Raw genomic sequence first — 7,817 nt, 5'->3', positions numbered from 1 at the left:
AAAATAAAGATTTGTCAAGTATTAATTCAAGAATACCAGAGGGGAGTGTGTGCTAGCCTTGGGGAGGTTTGGAAGTACCCAACCACTGAGCTAGTCAAGATATCTCAAAATATAAAGGTTGCATGTATATCTTTCATTCACAAATCCAGAGAGCTCTGGCAGGTGGCTAGAAGCATGATCACCTTCTGGGAACTCAGAGTAGATTAACAATTCACCATTATAAGTGCAGTAGGGAAGGTCATGTTTGTAATGGTGCCTAGTCACCAAAGAAAGAGAAACAGCTCTTAGAGTTCTGTACTAGAGGGCAGAGGAGCAATCCATCCTTCAGGGTTTGACAAACAGAAGGCAGGCTGGTGACACAAGAAAATCATAGTTCTGAACTAGTCTGGGCTACACATAGTAACCTCTGTTGCCACAGACTGGACCTCACTTTGGGTCCCCGATCTGTGGGGAACGGGTCTCTTGGTTGCAGGTGAGCGAGGATTCGGCGGATGAGTGAAGGTCCACATGAGAGAGGGTGTAAAACTGAATGTATTGATCAAAATGAGCATCACATCTTTAATACAGAACAAACAAGAAAACCGGGGCAGGATACATCCGAAGTTACAATGACACAAGACAAAGGACAAAAGACCAGGAGGTGGGACCAGGCTGCTTGAGGAGGAAGCCAGGTGCAAGGCTAGTCAATAGTTAAACCCCACTGTCAGGGGTCCCCTCGATTATGCTGTTCCTTTGGGCCTAGCGGAAGAACCGCTAGGGTTTTGGGGGTTCTGCTCTGGCAGATCTCATGAATAATACAATACCACATCCCCCCTATTTCCCAGGCCTTGGTAAATACTTGTATATGAAGGTAACTTCTACAGGTGTACTACTCTAAGCTTCGGCCCTGGGCTTGGCTCTGTTTTTTGTGATGCTTAATCGGTTTCACCAGTCTTTACTAGAAGTGAATTAGAATGNTAATGAACAGGTAACCTTATTGCTGAATTCCGAGCTCCTGGCTTTAAGGAATTATCAGGACTTTGGAACACTGGCTTTAAGGGAATTTCACCTATGGTAAAAGTTTAATCTTTAAAGGCATTAATAATATTGAAAGAGAGCATATATCATACTAGCATGCGGATAGGGTTCGTGTATATAGATTATTGAAAATGCCAGGATTCTAGGAGGCTGAATCTCCTTGAGATTCTTTTCCTCAGGACTCATTCCAGGTTTTCAGGCCTGTTGTGAATCACCACTAGAGTGGGCGTGGCACTCTGTCTTAACCACTCTCCCCTTGCCCTAAAACATCTATGATCTGTATTGGTGGGAACGAGAGCTGAGTGGTGCTGAGGTTAGGTTTCCTAGTTATGGGGTATTTGTTAAAATGTAAACTCCTCCAAGAAATGTTATATAAGTGGAAACATCTAGTCCTTTGGAAAGTTAGTTATGACAAATGACATTTTGCTGGGACACACAGTTGAAAGGTTGTCTCGCTAAAGTAGACACAGGAAAGAGTATTTTCCTGAAGCAGACACAGGTAAAAACATGTTTTGATATAGTAAACATGTGAAAAGACCCTTGATGAAGTAATATAAATATAAATATGACCCCACAGACCACAGGAAATAAGCACTGAGCCTTGGTTTGGTCTGCTCCGCCTCGCTGTTCTTCGCTAACTACACACATGGATTGGTTCACCTTATATAGTGTTGTTGATCTCAACTTGTGGTAACACCACCATTGGGAGAAAGAGCAGTCCACAAAGAACTGCTTGTGAGGTTCCTATGGCAGCTTGCTGCTTCTGCAGCCTCGCCTCAGGCTGCTTGGTGAGCCTAGCAGTTTCTTCGACTGGACTGTCGTTGCCAGTTTATGTGTGGTATCTGCCTGCTTAGAAGTCTGATCTGCTGCAGCTGCTGAGTCGCATTTGGTGTTTGCTACAAGACTGAACTGCTGCCAAAGAACTATGGAATCAGTCCACTTCCCCTATAGCCTAATAACTTTTCTCTTCCACTACCTCTGCTGGGTGGTAGGCTAGAGGAGAGGTTAAACCTTTATTAAAAGGAGGTTGCAGGCCAGTGTGGTGGCGCACGCCTTTAATCCCAGCACTCAGGAGGCAGAGGCAGGCAGATTTCTGAGTTCGAGGCCAGCCTGGTCTACAAAGTGAGTTCCAGGACNGCTAGTCAGGGGAGGAGTCAAAGCTTATCAACTAGGCATTTAATCATAAATAATTAGTCTCAAGAGTCGTCATTCTAGGAGCAGGGGCCGAATAGAAAAAAAAAAAAAAAGTTGTGTTTTGTTTTTGTTGCTTGTTGTTTTTTTGTTCTATTTTGTTTTATATAGGACTGGGTAAGAAAATGCTCACACCTGGGAAAACAAATTTACATCCTTCCCAGGTGTCCTATCTTAAAACTGCCACAGAACAGATGTGACTATGAGATACTTGTGGTAGTACCAGACACTCACACCGCCTGCCCCTCTGAAAAGCTGAAAGAAGTGTTTGAAATTAAAAACAATCTTGTAGTTCAAAATTAGTATCAGAATTTTTAAAACAATATGATTATACACATTTAGACATTTAAAAGTAAATGGTTGTGCCTTCTGGTCTGCTTCCCCAGCCAGGCTAGATGATCTGAGCTGATACCCTCCCATATGCTACAACCTGTGTGCCTCCCAGGAGATCTGCAGTAACCAGGGATACAGGAGGGCTGGCCTAACCAGAGACAGCACTGTCTGCCTCTGAGGAGACTGGCTCCAATCAGAGACACCCAGGACAGTTAACACCAGAAATAATCAGATGGCCTGAGGCAAGTACAAGATCATAAGTGACAGAACCCAGTGCAACTCAGCACCATCAAAATCCAGTTCTCCCACCATAGTAAGCCCTGGATATCCTAACACACCTGAAAAACAAGATAATGGCCTAAAATCCTATCTCATGAAGGCTTTTAAGAGAGTATAAATAAGCCAGGCAGTGGTGGTGCACGCCTTTAATCCCAGCACTTGGGGGGCAGAGGCAGGCAGATTTCTGAGTTCGAGGCCAGCCTGGTCTACAAAGTGAGTTCCAGGACAGCCGGGGCTACACAGAGAAACCCTGTCTCAAAAAACCAACCAACCAAACAAACAAAAAAGTAAACAATTAAAATTAAAAGTAAACAAATAAAAAATTATGCCTGCAAGGTTATATATTCAGAGCCTGTAAACAACTCCTGGAATATGATTGGGTCTACGTGGTCCTAGAAATTTTTAGGGGCAAAGAACACTCAGCTTGTGTGTGCCAGGTTCTGCTGGCTGGGTGGAGAAAGCATGCCAGGTAGCACCGTGTGCCAGGCAGCACAGAGCCTTTGCCCTCTCCCACCCTAGCCCATCCCTATTCCTTGATGTCATAGGAAGTATGGAGCTAGGATCAAGGAGGTGATTGTTCTATAATCTCTAACATTTAGGTGAGAAATGCCCCCTTCACACAGACCTTTGTGTTCACACCAGGCCCCTGGGTTCACACCAGTTACATTTATTTTAATGAAGCTCCTCTGTCTAAAATTTCTAGCTCCTCCCTTTAACACTTCCTAATTTAGAGATTATTTAGACTGCACATTAAAACTGGAAGTTTCACTGATAGTTCAGTAGTAAGGTTGGACTCGTTTAAAGTGAAAATTGGATTCCTAGCGCCCACATGGTGGCCCACAACCATCTGTAATGGGATCTTATGCCCTCTTCTGGTGTGTCTAAAGACAGCTACAATGTACTCATATACATAAAATAAATAAATAATTAAAGTGAAAATTGGTATGTTCCATCTTTTGAAGTTGTGAAATCAGTTTCCCTTTTTCATTTGCATCGGTTGCCAAGCACCTCGGAGAGAATCCCAGTTAAAAATATTACGTGTTCAGGTCATGATCATGCACACATTTAATCCCAGAGGCAGAAGCAGGAGGATCTCTGTGAGTTCTAGGCCAGCCTGACCTGCATAGCTAGTTCCAGGCCAGTCAAGGCTGCATAGTGAGCCCCTGTCTCAAAACAAAACAACCAAAAAAACTTTTTTTTCTCATTATTTTCCACTTTGAAATCTAGATAATTCAACTTGTATGTTTTAAATTTAAAAACTGTGTGTGTGTGTGTGTGTGTGTGTGTTTTGTCTGCATATATGTGCACCTCATGTGTGCCTTGTCCCCATAGAGGCCAGAAGAGGGGTCAGTCCCTTGGAATTAGAATAACAGATGGTTGTCAGCCACCATATGGGTGCTAAGTACTGAACCCAGATGGATGTTCTGTAAGAGTGAGAAGTGCTTTTAACCAATGAGCCATCTCTCCAGCCCTGACCCTGCTGTTCCTCAAAAGGTCTTCCACTATGTGATTTCAAGTGTAGCTTTTATTGATCGTAAAATTAGAGCCTCCTTCCCTTAAGAAGAATTGGAAAATATAAAGAAGAAAAAGAGACCCTGGAAGATGGCTCAGTTTGTAAAGTGCTTCGTATGGGTAAGAACTGGACTTTGGATCCCTAGCACCCATGTAAAAACAGAGTGCTGTGTGTATCTCCAATTCCATGTTGTTGGGGCAGAGTGGAAACTTCCTGGAGCGCACTGGGCAGTCAACCTAGGGAAATCACGGAGCTGGGAAGCTGGTCCATTCCTCTCACCCCACGCCATCTCAAAAAAAAAAAAAAAAAAAAAAAAGGTAGAAAGGTGGAGAGTGACCAAGGAAAACACTGACCTCTGCCTTAAATACACACATACACACAACAATGTGTGTGTGTGTTTTGTTTGTTTGTTTTGTTTGCCTTCTCAGATCCAGTTTCTCTGCTCAGGAACAGCAATTTTCTTGGTTCTATTTACTTCCTCATACTTCCAGAATTTCACTTTCTTGTTTCTCTTTCACTTTTGTCACCATCACGTGTCAGTTGGGGTAGTGGCTGGCGCTTAAGTATAGCATTGGGACTTCTCTGGAAACGGGAACTAGCTAGCAGTTTGAGATTATCTGCTAGCTGCCTGGTTCTTCCCACATTCTCATCCTTGATGGTTCTTTCCATGACCGAGAACCCCGCAACCCCCATCCCTGCCTCCCCCACAAAGGTTTAAGAATTCTGCAAGCAGCTGCCCAGGAGAAACAATAGGAACCTTCCAGCATCTCTGATAGGGCCGATTCTGACAGGGCCACTAGTCTGAGTGTGCCAACCCTGCTATGTAATACATCAAGACAATGCGGAGAGGCCGGGATCAAGTATGACACCCCATCCTCACGAGGGCAGGGCGCCCAGGCTTTGGGGACTCCGGTGAGCGCAGGTTCCGGGTGTACCTTCCTTCCTGTCCCCCATAGAGAGCGGGTAGGACCCTTAGATTTCCGCAAAGTGTGGCCAGTCGGAGGGCGGAGCATCCGGAGGGCGGGGCTACCAGAGGGGCGGGGCTCCCGGGCAAGCACGAGGAGAGGAAGGTGGAGTAGAGCGCGGGGCCAAGTGTCGCTCGGCAAACCTTTGCCTCAGCCCGTACGCCGCCCGGAACCGGCGCAGCGGCGTCTGCGTGGTGAGTCTGCCCACCCTACCGGGTGCCCCCACAGTTCCCCTCAGGGAGGACGGGGTCGGCACCGAGCTCAGTTTGGTATGTTATCGATCCTTCGTGATGGCGGGGCTCTTGCGCCTTGGTGGAGGCGGGGTGGGGGCGCCGGCCACAGGGTGCCACCGCGGAACTGAGGGCAAGGCACGGCAAGGCCTGGGGCGTGCGCCACTCGCGGTCCCCCTCAGCGCTCGGTCCTGGTCCGCTTCGGGGCAGGCCTCCTGGTGGACCCGGGGTCCCCGCGGTCGCGCGCCACTCGGCAGGTGTGCGCAGAGCTGGAAAGGCGGGCCTGAGGTCCCGTTGCGCTCCTCTGTGGCCACCCACAAAAATGAACAAGGGACGGCTGCAGTCCACAAATGGGCCCTGCAAAAGCCCTGGAACCCCAACCCAAGGAACACAGACCCTGGAAGACTGCAGCGAGGGGCGCCTGTCCTACACCCGTGGGCACCACTGTATGCACAGCTCACACTCACACCTAAACTGTGAAGAAGTGGCTGCCCCCGCCGCATCTCCAGTACCCAAAATGGTTTGAAAATGTGCACAGACTGGTTGCTGATGTTTTTTAAAAAGTTTGTTGAATGGTTGGCTATAGGATTCTAGAGGAAACCCAGAGCCTTTAGCCACCAAGTGGCTGGGTCCATAAGGATTCACACATTCGTTCATTCATTCATTCGTACATTCATTTATATACTCAACAAATAAGTGTGGACCAGGGACGGGTCAGGGTAGAACTTTGTGGGTGGTGAGAGGCTGGAATGAATGGCTCTGTAAAGGACCAGGTGGTGTTGAGTACCAGCCTCCTAGGATGGGTTTGGCCTTCATCTGATAAGCCTTGGTGAGGAGCGGAAGAGCAGCCTGAGGACCCAGGCTAGGCACCCCCTACTTTCCCAGGCTACTGCCTGGTGCCATGGCCAGGCTTGCGTGCTCTTCCTGGAAGACTACCTTGAGGCCGGGTCGAGGATAAGCTAGCTATGGAAGGGAGCTGGGAGAAACCATAAGAAGGATGTGGACTTTCCACATTCCATCTCTACCCAACCAGAAGACTTTGTAGCCCCGCTCCATCCCCTGGGACTTGGTCAGCACTACCCTGGCAGTCAGCTCTGAGTGTTCCTGGGGAATGTGGGGGGGTGGGGGTGGGGGAGCCTGCTCGGGTGCTGGGGCTGAGCTCAGAGGCTTTATACTTGAGTGGGCTGAGCTCTAGGAAGGACACGGCGGGTGGTGGGGGAAGCAGGGTGGGGGATTGGGTGTGTCCTGGCCTCTGCTGGCTCTCTTGCCCAGAGAGGGAATGGTATCGAGGTTGGCTTATTACAGCTGGGTGAGCAGGCATTTCACTGACTGGCACAAGGTGCTATCTCCTGGCTACTATGGTGTGTGGAGTTGGGTACAGGCTTTGGTGATGGCAGGTGAAGAGAAGCTAACTGGATGTGGCTCTGAAGAGATTTAGGTAGCCCCGAGGTGGCCAGGTTACTGGGGCTCTGAAGGATGAGTTGAGGGTGTACCTGAAGAGGGATGTTAGGGCAGTTACTGGGGAGGCTGGGGGAGGGGAGGGGATGCTCACAGCTTGAGGTCACCTGGTTCCTCTTATTTGCAAGAAAGAATAGCCTACCCTGGGGCCCCACAGTGCTGGGTGGCTGCGCTCCGGAAGGGAGGCCTGATGACACAGCCTTTTGGACCTTCTGAAGGGCAGCGCATGCTGTTCCTGCTCTCTAGTGGGAAGCTGAGGGTTGGGGACCCACGTCTAGGCTGTGTTCAAGACCAAAGAGCCATCCTCATCAGGGAAACAGTGAATCTCATGGTTCCAAGGATGAGAGCTAGAAACTGCCCGTTCGTAAGAAGCCCCCACTGTGGGTCTGTGGTCACTGGACATTTTGTCTGTGGTTGTATCTCTGGCCACCATTTGCTGGGCTGTGGCTGTGGAGGGTAAGCTAGTGTTTCTGTTTCTTTCTGGGCATCCTGCCTGGCTGGCCAGTCTCAGAGGCCACATGTGTCTTTCCTCATAGTCTGAAGGAGACAGCTAAACTGAAGCTTCAGGTTGGAGGGCAGCGATAGACAAGCGCTATACAGAGCCTTCTTGGCCTGATAAGCCCACAGAGAGCTGTGTTATCCTTCTCAAATGTAGTTTTTTAAAGGCAGTATGTCGCCCAGACTCGTCTCCAACTCCTGCTCAACAGTATCTCCTTGCTGGGCCGTAGTGGGACACCTTTAATCCAAGAACTCAGGAGACAGAGGCCACTGGATCTCTGAGTTCCAGCCAGGGCTGTACAAAGAAACCCTATCTCAACAAACCAAAAAAAA

At 48.5% G+C, this 7,817-nt stretch overlaps 1 protein-coding gene across 2 annotated transcripts in view; it reads left to right on the top strand.

Moving 5' to 3' along the window:
* The first annotated feature begins 5,408 nt into the window (after nt 1–5,408).
* Nucleotides 5,409–7,817, top strand: part of Bid (BH3 interacting domain death agonist) — a 25,717-nt gene continuing 23,308 nt past the window's right edge. The window contains exon 1 of one of the 2 annotated variants that reach the window (XM_021191254.2): nt 5,409–5,492. The gene's annotated coding sequence lies outside the window, so the exon portion shown is untranslated. Of the gene's footprint in view, nt 5,493–5,547; nt 5,568–7,817 lie in introns of those variants that run through there. The other variant, XM_029535141.1, reaches the window with a different exon arrangement.

This window comes from Mus pahari, chromosome 2 (assembly GCF_900095145.1).
Source record: "Mus pahari chromosome 2, PAHARI_EIJ_v1.1, whole genome shotgun sequence".
NCBI classification, from domain to species: domain Eukaryota; kingdom Metazoa; phylum Chordata; class Mammalia; order Rodentia; family Muridae; genus Mus; species Mus pahari.
Note: the sequence above shows the minus strand (reverse complement) of the source record. Positions and strands in the feature narration are given on the sequence as shown.